This window comes from Macaca thibetana, chromosome X (assembly GCF_024542745.1).
Source record: "Macaca thibetana thibetana isolate TM-01 chromosome X, ASM2454274v1, whole genome shotgun sequence".
NCBI lineage: Eukaryota > Metazoa > Chordata > Mammalia > Primates > Cercopithecidae > Macaca > Macaca thibetana.
The window spans coordinates 37,573,571-37,589,476 of record NC_065598.1 but is presented as its reverse complement, the minus strand read 5'-3'; the positions used below and the strand labels follow the sequence as shown (position 1 = coordinate 37,589,476).

General features: G+C 36.9%; 2 protein-coding genes and 1 pseudogene across 5 annotated transcripts in view; 1 reads left to right on the top strand and 2 right to left on the bottom strand.

The window, feature by feature from the left end:
- DYNLT3 (dynein light chain Tctex-type 3) overlaps positions 1 to 15,906 on the top strand; it is a 752,500-nt gene that overhangs the window by 624,443 nt on the left and 112,151 nt on the right. The gene's annotated exons all lie outside the window — the stretch shown is intronic.
- SYTL5 (synaptotagmin like 5) overlaps positions 1 to 15,906 on the bottom strand; it is a 250,198-nt gene that overhangs the window by 190,089 nt on the left and 44,203 nt on the right. The window lies entirely within an intron of this gene.
- Positions 11,859 to 12,808, bottom strand: LOC126946365 (methylsterol monooxygenase 1-like; annotated as a pseudogene).

Here is a 15,906-nt window from a genome sequence, read left to right as displayed (position 1 = left end):
TGGAAACTTAATCCCCAGATTCATATGTTAATGGCGTTTGGAGATGGGGTCTTTGAAAGGTAATTAGAATTAAATAAGGTCATCAGGCTAGGGCCCCCATGATGGTACTGGAGGCTGCATGAGAAGAGGAAGAGTGATCTGAACTGACAAACTCTTCCCTCTTGCCATAAGATGTCCTCCACCATATTATGACACAGTCAGAAGGCCATTAGCAGATGCTGGTACCATGCTCTCAGACTTCTCAACCTCTAGAACTATGAGGTAAAAAAAACTTTATAAATTACACAGTCTGTGGTATTTTTTTTTTTTTTGAGATGGAGTCTCATTCTGTTGCCCAGGTTGTAGTGCAGTGGCACGATCTCAGCTCACTGCAACCTTCGTCTCCAAGGCTCAAGCAATTATCCTGCCCCAGCCTCCCGAGTAGCTGGGATTACAGGTGCCCACCACTACACCTGGCTAATTTTTGTATTTTTAGTAGATCCAAGTTTTCACCATGTTGACCAGGCTGGTCTCGAACTCCCAACCTCAAGTGATCTGCCCGCATTGGCCTCCCAAAGTGCTGGGATTACAGGCGTGAGCCTCCATGCCCAGTTACAGTCTATGGTATTCTGTGATAGCAACAGAAAACTGACTGAGAGTTGATATTGTTAAAATATCTATACTACCTAAAGTAGTCTACAGATTCAACGCAATTTCTATCAAAATTCAAATGGCATTATTTACAGAAATAGAAAAAACAATCCTAAAATCATATGGAACCACAAAATACCCAGAATAGCCAAAACAGTCTTGTTAAAAAAAAAGTTAGAGTCATCATACTTCACTATTTCGAAATATATTACAAAAATACAGTAACCCAGTAGTATGATACTGGCATAAAGACAGACCTATAAAACCAATGGAACAGAACAGAGAGCCCAGAAGTAAACCCATACATATAGTCAACAGACCTTCAACAAGGATGCCAAGAACACACAACTGGGAAAGAGTCCTCTCAGTAAATGGTGTTGGGAAGATTGAACATTCACATGCAAAAGTATGAAATTCTACCCATGTCATACACCATACACAAAAATTCACTAAAAATGAGTTAAAGACTTAAGTGTAAGACCTGAACTTTAAAACTCTTAGCAGAAAACACAGTAGGGAAAGCTCCATAATGTTGGTTCTTGGCAATGATTTATTGGCTATAGCCTCAAAAGCACAGGCAACAAAAGCAAAAAATAGACAAAGGGGACTATATCAAACCCAAAAGCTTCTACACAGAAAAGGAAACAACAGGTAAAAGGCAACCTACAGAATGAGAAAAAAAAAAAAATTGCAAGCTATGTATCTGATAAGGGGCAAATATACAAATATATAAAGGTTTCCTACAGCTCAATAGCAGAAAAACAAATAACCAAATTTAAAAAGTGAGCAAAACTGTGAATCGACATTTCTCCCAACAAGACATACGAATGGCCACGAGGCATATAAAAAGATGCTCAGCACCACTAATAATCAGGGAAATGTGAATGAAAACCACAATGAGATATCACCTCATACCTCTTAGAATGGCTACGATAAAAAGGAAAGATATCAAGCGTTGGTGAAGATGTGACGAAATTGGAACCCTGGTACAGTGTTAGTGGGACTATAGAATGGTGGATCTGCTACAAAAAACAATACAGAGGTTCCTCAGAAAATTTAAAATAGAATTACCAGATGATCCAGCAATCCCGCTTCTGGGTATTTACTGGTATTAAATATAAATATGGATCTCGAAGGCATATCTGAGCTCCCATGCTCATAACACCATTATTCACAATAGTTATGACATGTAAACAACCTAAATGTCCAACTAGGGATAAATAGATTAAAAATATGGTATATAAATGCAATTGAATAGTATTCATTATTTTAAAAATCATGAAATCCTGCCACATGAGATAACATAGATGAACTTTGTGGACGTTATGCTAAGTGGAAAAAGCCAGTTATAGAAGAACAAATAATGCATTATTTTATTTATATAAAGTATCTGAAATAGTGAAATTCACAGAAGCAGAGAGTAGAGTGGCAGTAGCCAGGGACTGGCGGGGGGGAAATGGGCACTTGCTATTCAATCGGTACAAAGTTTCACTTATGCAAGATGATTAAGTTCTAGAGAGCTGCTGTACAACATTGTGCCTATAGTAAATAACACTCCATTGTACATTTAAAAATTTGTGGAGAGGGTAGATCTCATGTTAAATGCTCTTACCAAAATAAAAATGAACTAAATTAATTATCTAATTAATTAAATGACTTGATTTAAGTACAGATTTTTCAGTAAAGTGTCCCAAATTACACTGAGCAAAGACAAGAACCAGCAACTAGGCAAAGTGAACTACAAGTATAGATGTTGAATTCTAATTCTCTAGCTACAGTAGTTTCTGCCTTTGCATGTTAAACTGAGATTATATGCCAAATAATTGTTTAACTTGAAATTGCAAGATTAGTTCATGTAGTTACATTTTGTATCTCTCCCACACAGTTCAACCAGTAGAGTTGGCTTAGGAGAATCAATAAAATATGTATGTTTGTATACAGGTGTGTTCAATTTTAACATGGTCCACCATAGAAAACAGGCCATAAGTAAATGACTAAGGTCTGCATTTGTCTCCTGTTCCTCTCGTGATCACTTTGTGGTGATGCCTAAGATGATCATTTGTTCCAGATGATACAGATGCTCAGGTTGGAAGCTTGGGATTCAGTCTAGGAGTAGGAGTGAAGGAGTCCTTACCAAAGCCTAACATGGAACTTGAAACCTGAGGTAGGAAATAGCTATTGAGCCAATTCACAGAGTCCCTTAGGGAAAGGTAATCATAAATTTAATTACCTAAAACCTAGAACTTTCCTTACATTTCCTGGCCAGTGTATTGCTACATAAGGGTGAATCTCAACTAAAAAGATGTGAGCATTTTGCCCAGTCAGAAAAGGCTGTCATCTCTTAACCTTAAGAACAAAAATAAGTAAAAAATGTTCATCTAATTATATGTTTCTAGCATAACACAATACAGCCGATGTTGGCAGATAATTCCAGTCTTTTACCTCACTAATTTTGCAAACACAGTAAAACAAAGTAAATAGTTTGCGTCATCATCTTTGGACTCTTAAAATCTATTACATAAATTGAAAGAAGCATAAAGAATTTAGATATTTTTAAGCAAACTTACATATAATAGGCAACCAGTTCAAACAATTCCTCTAAGTTCCCTGGAAAGAGACCAATGTGTAATTATTAGTTTTTAAATAATCCATGCTGTGGTGCCAAATGAATATAAATGTAATGTTAAAAAAATTGATCAATAAATTATAATCTCATTTATTATTTATAAAACATTTTTTGCCACATCCTCTCTGATTTTTTAATAACCACATTGTGAGGTATAAAAGAAGGGACCATAACCCTAATTTTACAGATATGAGAAAACTCATTTGCCCTGGATTTCGTATCTCATTAGTGGTAAAAAGATCCAGTGTTCTTTACAGTATGCTGCGAAATATTTCCTGCTATTGATAAGACTTTGTTGCAATGACCTCTAAGAATTTTGGTATCATTAAATAAAGGTTACATAAAGTCGTTCTATTTTTGATAATAATTTTTCTTCATATGGCATGCTGGACTTGAAACTTAGAGACCTGAAATTATGTTCTAATAACCGGTTAACTCACTATAGCTTCATAGTGACACCACCTAAAGATCTTTGCACACAATGTTGCTATATATCCATTTGTGCGTGTGTGTGTGCGTGTGTGTGTGTGTGTGTGTGTGTGGTGAGAGATGGGGAGGAAAGTTATAACTATCAGAAATATAATGCAACATAAAACATAATTAAATCAATTTTGCAAATTGTGAAATGTCTATTATGTTTTGATTTATTCCAGCATGGTCCAAGAGTTATAAACTTCTCATCACAACAGAAATTGAAAGCAAAGGTCAATTACAAATGTTATCTCATAGAGAGGTCTACCATTACCATATCAGAATGCCAGGAATAAGTAAAGTTCCCTTCTTGTTCTTGCTTACTTATCTTTAAGACCTTGTATTTGCCTCTAAAGCTGTATGTTTCCTTGAGGGGAGCATCTTGTCCCCATTTATGTGAACTCATCAAAGCATCAACCCTAGATCAATCTGCATTCTTCATGTCCATATCCAGGACAGCTAGAGAAAAATCACACAGCCCTACAGACTGGGTGAGAAGACAAACTCGTGGTCCACCAATCAGCTAAGCCTAATCACCTGTGTATTCTTTTCCTTATCTTTGGTCAGTTCCTGAAGACAGTGCCCTCAATGACTTTTCAATGCTCTTCTGATATTACTCAGGCCCTGATGCCCTCCCTCTTAGCCTTGGTTCTCTCAATATACTGCCCTTCCATTAACTTACTGATGTTCACACTTAGCTGTACCTCATCATAGGTTCAGAGGACTAGATGTTCTTTTCTCTTTTCAAATCTACATTCTTTCATTTTTTTTGTCCTTAATCTCATCTCCTCAGACTTGCTCCACGACCTTGTTCCAACAAGCATTCTCTTTTTTCTTTAACTTGAATATCTCAAGTTTCACTGATTCCTTTATCTCAGCCTATAAACAAGTCGAAAAATACATATGCATTGCCCTTCGTGTAATCTACTGTACAATTTGTCTCTTCTTCGTATTTATTATAATACATTTATTAAAATTCTTATCTGTACTTGCTGCGTCCATCCCACCTCTCAGTCACTTCTCAAGTTGCTGTAATCTGACTTTTACCCCGACTGCTCTCTTGCATCTTCACTAATGTGGGAGTCCCAACTCCCTAGCCACAGTGATTAGTACAGGGATGGGCACGTGACTGACACCTGACCAATCAGAGTCTTCCCTCAGGTTTATTTTGTATTTTGAGATAACAAGGAAAAAACTCCTTTTTTTTCTGGTTTTGGAGCTAACAGAATATGAATCTGGAACTGCCTAAGATCATGACTCTAGCCTCAAAGCATCACTCAGCTTAAAAGAAAAAAAAAAAAAAACAGAGAGTCTGAGGGAAGAAAAGACAGTGTTAAAATTTCTAGTTTTAGTCATACTCAAAGTCAGCTCTGACCCTGAGTGTCCTGATATGATTATTTTATCCATTAAATTCTACTCTTTGGCTTAAGTCAAATTCTTATTTGTTGACCTTTCCTTCTCAAGTTCCTCATCTGTCATCTACTCCAGCATCATCTTCTCACTCTATTATATTCATTTCATCCTGCATATGCTTCTTTTGATGATTTCAACCAGACTCATGCTTTCAAACTTTAAACTATGAACTGATAACTCCCAAGTCTATATCACCAGACCAGTTCTCTCCCCTGAATTTCATACTCAAATGCCAACATTATACTAAATAATTTCACTTTTTTTAATTAATTAATTTATTTTTTAGACCAAGTCTTTCTCTGATGCCAACTTCACTTTGATTACCCAAGGGCAACTCACTCCAGAGTGAATATAAACCCGTTTTCCTGAGGTCAGTCCCAGGACATGTTTACCCTGGTGGTTCTGGAGTAATTATTAATAGCACTCTTTCACGTTCTCTGAAGTGTCCTGGTTTTGAGGATAAAATTCATTGTCACTCTCTCTCAGACTCAATGTTTCCTACACTGAACCCACTATCCTTCTTTCCATATCTCAGTCAGTCAAATTGGAAGCTTAGAGTCATCCTTGACTCTTTCCCCTGAATCTGTCCTCCATGTTATAACAATATCCAGGCCTTGAACACTTCTTGACTCTATCATTTTCTCTCTTTTCCAGCTGCCACTGCTTTGGACTTTTACCATCTTTGAAATAGCCTCTTAACTACCAGTCTTCTTCCTCTCAAATCTATCATCCACAATAACAATAAGGGTGTTGAATTATTGGTCCAAATTCTTCATCCCTCCTAGTGTCCATCCTCCTAGTGTCCTCTTCGGAAATCAATCCCTGGCCCTGTCCTTACCCCAGTTACCATTGCTAATGACATTGAAGTTCCTTCCGCTAGAGATGGAGTCGATTTCCCTACCCTTTGACTTTGGGCTTATCCAGGTGATTAGCTTTGGTCAGTATAACCACAGATGTAACTCAAGTAGGAGTTTGGCAACTTCAGTTCTTGTGCTTTTGACCTTGTCATGGAAAGAGCATTTCTTGGCTAGCCCATAGGTCTAATAAAGACAACAGTCAAGTCAGCAAAAATTGGACCCTGTCTACCACCTGCAGCCAAGTGCAGACAAACCCAGGGCTAGACAAACCCAAGTGCAGAACATTTAACTCCCAATCAAATAGCAGAAGGGTGAAGAAGAATAAATTATTGTTGTTTTAAGCCAGTAAATTTTGCTGTGCTTTTTAATGGAACAATAGCTTATTGACACAATTCCCCTCTCTATTTTAGTTAGTAATACTGAATTCACCCAAAAGAGAAGCCTAAAGATATCCTTGATTTTCCCTCCTCACCCTAACCTTTACATTCCAACAATTCCTAGATCTTACAAATCTATATTCCAAACATTTCTTGAATCCAAATTCCCCTCTGTATTTCTTTTGCCACTGCTCTGATTCAAACCCTCATATCTTTGATCCTGGATTGCTGCAATAGATTTACCTGGTTTCCTTGTGTCTAGCCCATCCTCCTCAAGAATGTGATCCATGTATCCACCAAAGGACCTTTCTCTAAGGAAATTTGACCATTTCTCCCCATTTCCTCCTCTTTCCTAAAAATTCTTTAATGGGTTTCCATCATCCACAGAATAAAGTCCAACTTCCAAACAAGACTCTCACGGTCTGGCCCTGGCTAACTCTTTAGACTCATCCCTCACCACTCCTGCTTTGCAATTTTTACTACAGCAACACTGCTTGTAGTTTCTCAAAATCTCTCCAGAAAGCAATCCCTGAGCATCGCCTTACCCCAGTTTATGGTTTTCTCCTTCTTGCTCCCCACAATTTGCTGTACATATTTATATGTACTTACCACAGCATAATGACCTATCAATCTATCTCTCCTACTGTCTTTTTGAGGGGAGACTGTCTTACTTGTGCTTTAGTTTGAATCCCCCACCCTAGGGCAGAACCTGACATGTATGACATGCTAAATAAATATTTAGTGAGTAAATGAATGAATGACTGATTTTTTTAAAAACTCATAAAACATATTTATACTGTTTATGAAAATGCTTTCGATATTTTCTGTTCCTAATCCCAAATAATATATTTTTTCTTGCTATTAATACATGTGATTCAAAAAATCACCATTGAAATCAATTCACTTATTTACCGAGGATCTTTTAACAGATCTGATGTTAGTAATATGAAAGCAAGATAACGGAGTTTAGCATTTGTTTCCACATAGAAACAGATATTTAGTAAGAATTTAATAGAACAGGGCCTCTTAGTCAGATTGCACTTTTCTTTGGTATATAATAGTGAACTAAACTTTGAAAAAAAATTATTTTACTTTATGGATCCATAACTGTTTTTTATTCCTTGAAAGTCTTTCTGCCCTTCAGATCAGATCAGTTTACACATATTCCAATTTCTTCAATGATTATTGCTCTATTCAGGCTCTTCAGTCAATTTCGGTAATTGCTATAAAAGTAAAATTATATTACATGTTGGACGGATAACATCCATCATGTGCTGCACTGATTAACAATTGAAAAACCTCAGTACACCTTAAAATGAACACATATCAAGGTATGTTTCCAAACATCTTTACACTTACATAGCCTGAAAAGCTCTCAGAAAAAGTACTTATTTAATTTGGTCGAAAATCAATATTTGGTGTATTTTCAATTACTATCTTTTATAAAACTGTTAATGAATAATGTTTTCTGTGACAACCAACTGAATATACATCACACATTAAAGGTGATTTCAACCAATATTAAAGCCACCAAAAAAGCAATACGCTTCTGAGTTTCTTAAATAGGAAAGCATTGCACACTTCTCAGTTATAAACAGAATTCCAAGTACAGGTTCTGAAGACTGAAAGCATATATCAAACCTTAGGAAAAGTAAAAGTAAATAAAGATATTTTCTGCTTTACAGTTATTACTTCTGAAAGGTAGTAATTCACATATAAGTTATCAAATGGTATTTGAAAGTCTTCCTACCTAAAACAGCTCTTCTGAAAATACTTTCAGCAAATAATTATTTCATAAAATATATATGCATAATAGAGCAATATATTTTAGATATACATTTATCAGGTTTCCTCTAAGTGAAAAATACTGTAGGGTAGAGGAACAGTTGCCAACAGAAAGGGTTCCAGAAGCATATATACCGTATCTAAGAGCAAGACGATGTTTAAATACATAATTTACATTTCCTTAAGTAGGAAAAAAGGTGAAAGGCAATGACTCAATCTATTGAGAGAAAATCTTTTAAACTTCCTGAAGTTCCAATTTGATCATGATGGCATTCCCCAAAGATTAAAATAGGTATTGATGAAAGACTTATTAAAATACAGAAAAGCATTGGGAGCGTGAATAGTCCGAAACAACAAAGGAAACAAATCACTCACATTTAAAATTTTTTTGCATGGGCCGGGCGCGGTGGCTCAAGCCTGTAATCCCAGCACCTTGGGAGGCCGAGACGGGCGGATCACGAGGTCAGGAGATCGAGACCATCCTGGCGAACACGGTGAAACCCCGTCTCTACTAAAAAAATACAAAAAACTAGCCAGGCGAGGTGGCGGGCGCCTGTAATCCCAGCTACAAGGGAGGCTGAGGCAGGAGAATGGCGTAAACCCGGGAGGCGGAGCTTGCAGTGAGCTGAGATCCGGCCACAGCACTCCAGCCTGGGCGACAGAGCGAGACTCCGTCTCAAAAAAAAAAAAATTTTTTTGCAACAGATATTCTTTTCTAATGATGTGTACTTTAGACCAGTCAAGAAATTGATTTCCATGTCCTAAGCATTCAAACCACTGTCTATGTGACAGGAGAGATCTAGAGTGGAATTAACAATTTGTCATGGTTCACATGCAATTAAACAGCATATAATTACAAATTAAACACTACATTTCTTTTTTTAATGTTGTACCCAGGATCAACTGAGCACCCAGGTGCAACTAAAAGGGCAAAACGTGTACTCTACATTTCCTTTTACTTCCCCTAACAAGTGTATATTTTCCCTTTTTGTCTTCCTTGGTGCCCAATAAGCTTCCCTCATTATGGTGAACATTATTTATTTTTCCTTTTTTCATGTTCTACCCTCCAACCACAATCAAAATGTACCTGTTCTTCTCAGATCTTGTGAGGTGTAAGAAATTAAGCTGATTAAGGTGGAAGCACTAATGGCGTGATAGCTTACTCTTTCCAGATTTAATCAATGAGGAATGCTTTGAGCAGCAAGCAATAGCAATATCAATAACAACAACAATAATAAACAAACTACAATGATATAAACCATTGGAGGTACCTCAATGTCAGGTTGGTTTGGTGGCACACCCTTGTCATGAAGGACATAGGCTTTTTCTACTGTTATGTTTGACCATACTTAGCATATGGGATTTTGTTCTTTGAATGGTTGCTTCATAGTTTCAAGATGCTTTTCCTAGCTCCAAACATCACAATAACAAAGTAACATTTAAAGGCAGGAATTCATAGAAATTAGACTGAGACAAGTCATTTACGTACTTTGTTCCTTTTATTAGGAAGTACAAACTTTCCATGAAGCCCCATAATAACTTCCCTTATATCTCATTGGCAAGGGAGAATAGGAAAGTGAGTCTCAGGCTTTTTCAGCCTCCATGGTAGAGGTGGATGAGAGAAGAAAGGGGTTGGAAATGATTTTTAGATTCCAATGTGAATGCCTGCCATATCAGATAACATGCTTGAAATTGCATAGGAACCTTTAGAGTTTACATACAGAAAAGAAATAGCAACAAATTGAGGCTCAGTTTGTTTTAAAATCTCTGCCCGCTAGATATCTGTATTCCTATGTTCATTGTAGCATTATTCACAATAGCCAACCTAAGTGTCTGTCAATGGATGAATGAATTTTAAAAATGTGGTACATATACAAAATGGAATACTATTCCGCCATAAAAAAGAAGGAAATCCTATCATTTGTGACAATATGGAGGTACCTGGAGAACATTATGTTAAGTGACATAAGCCAGGCCTAGAAAGGCAAACATCCATGATCTCACTTATATGTGGAATCTAAAAAAGTTGAATGTAGAAAGTAGCGTGGTAGTTATCAGAGGCTGAGGTGGGAGGTGGTGGCAGATGGGGAAAGTGGAAATGTATACATATATCAAATCATCAAGTTGTATACTTTAAATATATATAAAAATATATGTAAATATATAAATTCTAACCATGATCCATACTTCAATAAAGTTGCAAAAAATAATTTAAGCAAAAACTATGTAAATGATTTTATAATAGAATATATAATTTTATAACATATTATATAATAATATTCCTTAAAATAATATATACTTTTTTATTTTTAAAAATAAAACATAAAACTAATGCTTAGAAAATCAATTCCAGTGATGCTTTTGGACTTCAAATTCTAGAAAAACTAATATTCCTAGTAAATAAAAGCAGCTCATGTTATACCTTTCGTTGTCATTAACCTTTACTACTCTGTTATATGAGGTTCCCTGTCATTATTGTCCATTAGACTGCTTGGTAATAGGATAAACTTGGGAGAAATTATGCAGGATCTAAATGAAATAAGTGTAAGAAGATAAGAAAAAAAGATTCTGACAATTCCGAAGCCTCCTGGAGTAGAATTTGCCCACTTAAGAAATATTCTCATACTGAAAAAAAAATGTGGCTATGGAGAAGATTTGGAACTCTGTGTATTTGGGCTTAAAGTGACTGAGTCATTTGGTACTTTGGTTTAGTTTGGAAATGTATAAAAGCATCAGGAAAAGAAATATGAAATGGAGTTGGGGGGCACAGGAGAAAATGTTTTCAGATTAAGATGTTAACAAATAATCAAACAGTTCATCTTATCTAATCTCACAAAAATCCTTCAAGGTGGCTATTACTAATCTCACTTAATGTGAGGAAACTGAATACAGAAAAAAATAACCAGCTTAGCCAAACTTCCAAAGTGGGAAAATTAGGATCTACATCAAAGTCTATCTGCCAAATCTATGCAGTTTCTATTTCTTCTATCCAACAGAGAAAGAGAGATCAGAACACATGCCCAAAAAGATGTAAATCTTAGCTGAAATGATATCAGTTTTCTGATGGTGTATTAGTCCATTTTCACACTGCTATAAAGAAGTACCTGAGACTGGGTAATTTATAAAGGAAAGAGGTTTACATTACTCACAGTTCTGCATGGCTGGGGGGCATCAGGAAACTTACAATCATGGCAGAGGATGAAGGGGAAGCAAGGCATGTCTTACATGGTGGCGGGAGAGAAAGAGAGCAAAGAAAGCCACATCCTTTTAAACCATCAGTTCTTGTGAGAACTCACTCACCATCATGAGAACAGCATGGGGGAACTTCCCCCATGATCCAATCACCTCCCACCAAGTCCCTCCCCCAACACAGGGGGATTACAATTTGAGGTGAGATTTTGGTACGGACACAGAGCCAAATCGTATCAGATGGAAATAGGAAATGTCTTATGATGCACAGGAATGTTCACAAAGCAATCACTGAATGAAACTGATTGACCAGAGATTATCAAGAAAAAGGTGAGCCTTATAATATGAAGACAGCCAATTTGGCCCCTCAGAAGTGAGGGAGAAATAAGGGACAGTGAATGAAAGAGGAAAGTTTAAGGAGAGGAGGAAATGAGGGAGAGAGGAAAGTGGGGCAAGAGAGAAAGGCAGTGAGGTGATGAACAGGGGCCTAGTTTTGCAGGAAATACTTATTATCTGTGTATTTCTACATATACATAATTTGTGTGTAAAGTAGAAAAAGTCTCCACTAGGAAGATAACTAAAGGTTATTAATATTCCTTTTATCACTCAGCAACCAAAGCCACATGCTTATTTCTGCTCCCCAGAAGCAATGTTAGCTACTAGTTTCAATTCAGGAAAATGTATATCTTCAGAAAGGTTTTTATGAGATATTTATTCAGCTTTTTCTCAAACTTCTTCATATTTTCACTATAAACATTAAACTGAAAGTGTGTTCTAAAAATTCTATTCCACCATGAAAATGTAGAAGCATACTTTCTGATGAAGTTTATGTGGTGTAAATCATGATGCTGAGAACCAGCATAGAAAAGGATGAGATTTAAAGGTTTGAGAGGAATATCATAACCACGATGGGCATCAATAGTTTCTATCAAATAAATTGTCACCCATGTCCAAAGAAGAATTAATTACAGGATCACACAAAAGCGTGATTCCAACGAAAAATCCAGTTCCAAGAATTAGAATTTCCAAAGGATGTGCATATTCAGCTTCTATTCCAAATGGAACTTCAAACTTCTGATGAATTTTATGAATCTATTTACATACTCTTTTTGTGGTACAAGAATCTATGCAGGCTTAGAAATAGTGCCAAGTAATATCAAAGACTGTAGTATAGCCAAAGCACCTTGCCAAAAGCATATACCATTTTGTCATTCTTTTTCAATCATAAATAATATTGAAATACTCTGTAAAATGATAAGTTCCACAAATAAAAGCAACTGGATATAAAAGTGATTAAAGAGAAGTACTGTAAAGCATTTCCATTGGTTTTCCCATGTCTCTGGTTTATATTTTTCAATGTTGTTCTTTTTAATGCAAGGTATAAATTGAAATAGAAATCCAAGCAAAAAGAACAAGAAATAAAAGCTTTCATGAATGATAGCAGATCCCCATGTTGCAATCTAGAACATTGTATAATTATTAACATATAATTCCAAGCATTTTAAAATGGTTCTTGCAGAGGACTCTCAGGTAAAAGTGAATCTACATACTCCACAGTTACAAATGCTGAACTAAAGATGTTGGCACTTTCATTTGTTGCCATTTCTCAAATCTTTGCAGATAGCCTTCTAATTCTGGATGGTCATAAGGTGACTGTAGCCATGATTTTTGATGCTTCTGATTTTGTCATTCCACCTGTTTTAGCCAACTCTCATTTACTATGAGTAAATCATACCTAATAAATTTCTAAAACTCAAACTGACTTCTAATAACAGACTTGCTGATGTGAACTCAGGAAGTACAAATTCATTTACTGTTAAGATTAAGTAAACATACCACAACAAGATGCAGACGGGAGTTTAAGGAGCAATTTGAAGACACGCTCTAAGTTCATTGAGTCTTCAGTGAGCCACCTACAGTAGAGATCAGGTTTATTGGAAGGTGCCAGGACAGTGCCACCCTTATCATCAACCAACACCATCCTGCTTTCCCATAAAGACTGGAGAACTGTGCAGAAGGTGGAAAAGTCACCAGTCTTCTAGGGGGTGTTCATGGAGACTGATAATTCCCTCCCTTCCCACTGAGGAGAAAATAATTTTCTGAAATAAAATGATTATTTCCAGGAATACAAAGTAAGATGAGAGTCATGGAATCTAAGATGTCATAAAGTTAGTATAAAATCTTTGGGAAAGGGGTGTTGACACAGTTGGGGGATAGTTAACTGACAAAAATAAAACCACATCATATTTATCTTCTTACTGAATTAAAAACCCTCAACAAACTTGCTTCATGAAAGCTAAAAAGGTAAATTCTAAAGTCATACAATTCACGGTTATCTCAATTTATAATTCTTATAAAAATAGAATTACTATACCTATTCCTCTGCTTCGCTTCAGATTGTATTCTCAAGAACACAGTACAATGTACTGAAACAATAACATGTATGTAGTTAAGAGTAGTTGCAGAATGCAAAAGCTTTGCTTTGAAATCAGTCTACCACCTATTTAATTATTAGTATAGGAAGTTGTACCAGCATTGGAAGTTAGTTTAATTTGGGTTCCCCCCAAAAGTGGACCCTGAGGCAAGGAATTGGAGGCAGATAAGTATTTATGAGGTAATCCCAGGATGCAAAAGGGAGAGACAGAGAAAGTGAAATGGAGAAAGGAAGAAAGAAAATCAAATGTATGCTACTTCTGTAGAAAAATGAGACTCAGTCTCCTTGAGGATACTGTGAAGAACTGCACAGAATACCCTTCAAAATCAAACCATCAAAGGTAGGAGTGGCTGGGGCATTAATCTACCTACTCCTACTCACCGTTGGCTAAGGATTGCCTCTGGAGGTGTTAACTTACTTTCAGTTGTGCCTGCATTCATGGAATGACCCTCCATTTTTTGCCCCACTGCCCACTTGGCATGGGTCTCTGGCAAGTGCAGGGGACTCATCTCCACGAGTGAATGGAAATCAAGTTCCCAAGGGGTTGGGGCAGTCTTGTGGTATGTCACAAATTCCTGCTATAGAGGTTTAAGTGATTTCTGCCTTCTTCATGGAATCACCTGCTAATGTAATAGATTTCTTTAAGTATAGTATCAATTCCACAGGCATTTTAAGATACAAAACATACTCATCAGTTATTGCCAAATGTCAAATCTGAATCAAAATGACCCCCAGACTCTTTTCCCAGAAAAAAAAAAATTTTTCAACAGGTACATCATTTCCAAAATAGACCAGACCTGTGACAGACTTTTAAATATTAGGAATACATAGGATGGTGAGTAAGATTTGGTTATAGCTTAGCCTAGGGCCATAAACAACCCATAAATAGACACGAAACGACTGTGCTCCAAAATTCCTCAGCTATGTCAGGCCATGGGAAGTTCCTTTCTCAGGCTTCCACCTGAGAGGCTTCTGCTCGACATATGAGGAGCATTTATAGTAAACTGAATTTTGATAAAAAGCTCCAGAAAAGCAGGGAACAATTGTTTATGAAAACCATCTAGATTAGTGTTTTCAGAACTGTGCCCATGAGGCCATGGAAGAGAAAAAAATAAAGGGGTGGGTCTGGACTCCTCCCTTGCTTCAACAGGAGCCATGGTGAATTTTTGTTTGTTATGTGTAGGCTTATGCTTCAGCTTGAAAAACACAGAACAAACTCTTCGATTTACAAATGATACACAGGCTGGGAGCCATTAAGTGGCTTGTAAAAGACCACACTGCCAGACAGAAGCAGAGCTAGAACGAGGAATCTGACTTCCAAGTAACAAAGACTCTCTCCTTTAACCTAGTTCTCACCTTGGACTTCCCTCTTTGTCCCTGTAGAATCAAGTATAAGCAAGAATGGGGCTAAGTTACTTTACTGAAAATCCCCCACACTTTGTATCATCAAATTTCTCATCCCCCATCGTCGATATCAAATCACCCTGGCCAGCCTTCAGCAGGAATTATGTTGAGTTGGTCTAGTAAGAGTCACCCTTACCCTGAGGTTTCCTTTTAGTAATTTTCCACCCACTGATCCTCACCCTGCTCCTTGGCTGTAAATCCCCACTTGTCCTCATTGGAGTTCAGCCCAATATCCTTCCCCCATTTCAAGACCTCATTGCAGTGGTTCCTCTACCTACAGCGATAGTCTCCCCAAATAAAGCCTTCATTACCATCTTTAGCAAGAGTCCTTAAACATTTTCTTCTTTAACGTAAGCCAGCAATGCACTTCCTAATTCACCTTAGTTTTCCTTTCCAGACCTGTGTCAATTCACAAAAATACTCTCAGCAGTAAGCCTCCCTATTGTCTTCCCTTCAACAAATGTAGGGGATATTTAAAATGGTACTTAAAACAATACTGACTATAGTCACTTCATCCTCTCTAGGGGAATGATTCAAATCTTCTCTGAGGTAGATAGCTCTTTTGTTTATAAAAATACTTTGATGATGGGCCTTGACTGACTTGTTCATAGAGAAATGTGAGGACCCTTGCTCAAAGTTTAAATGAATGAAAGCCAAATTACACCATGAAACAGAGTAAGAGAGACTAAGGTGGCCGGGAGGGAGGCCAGCAAGAAGGGA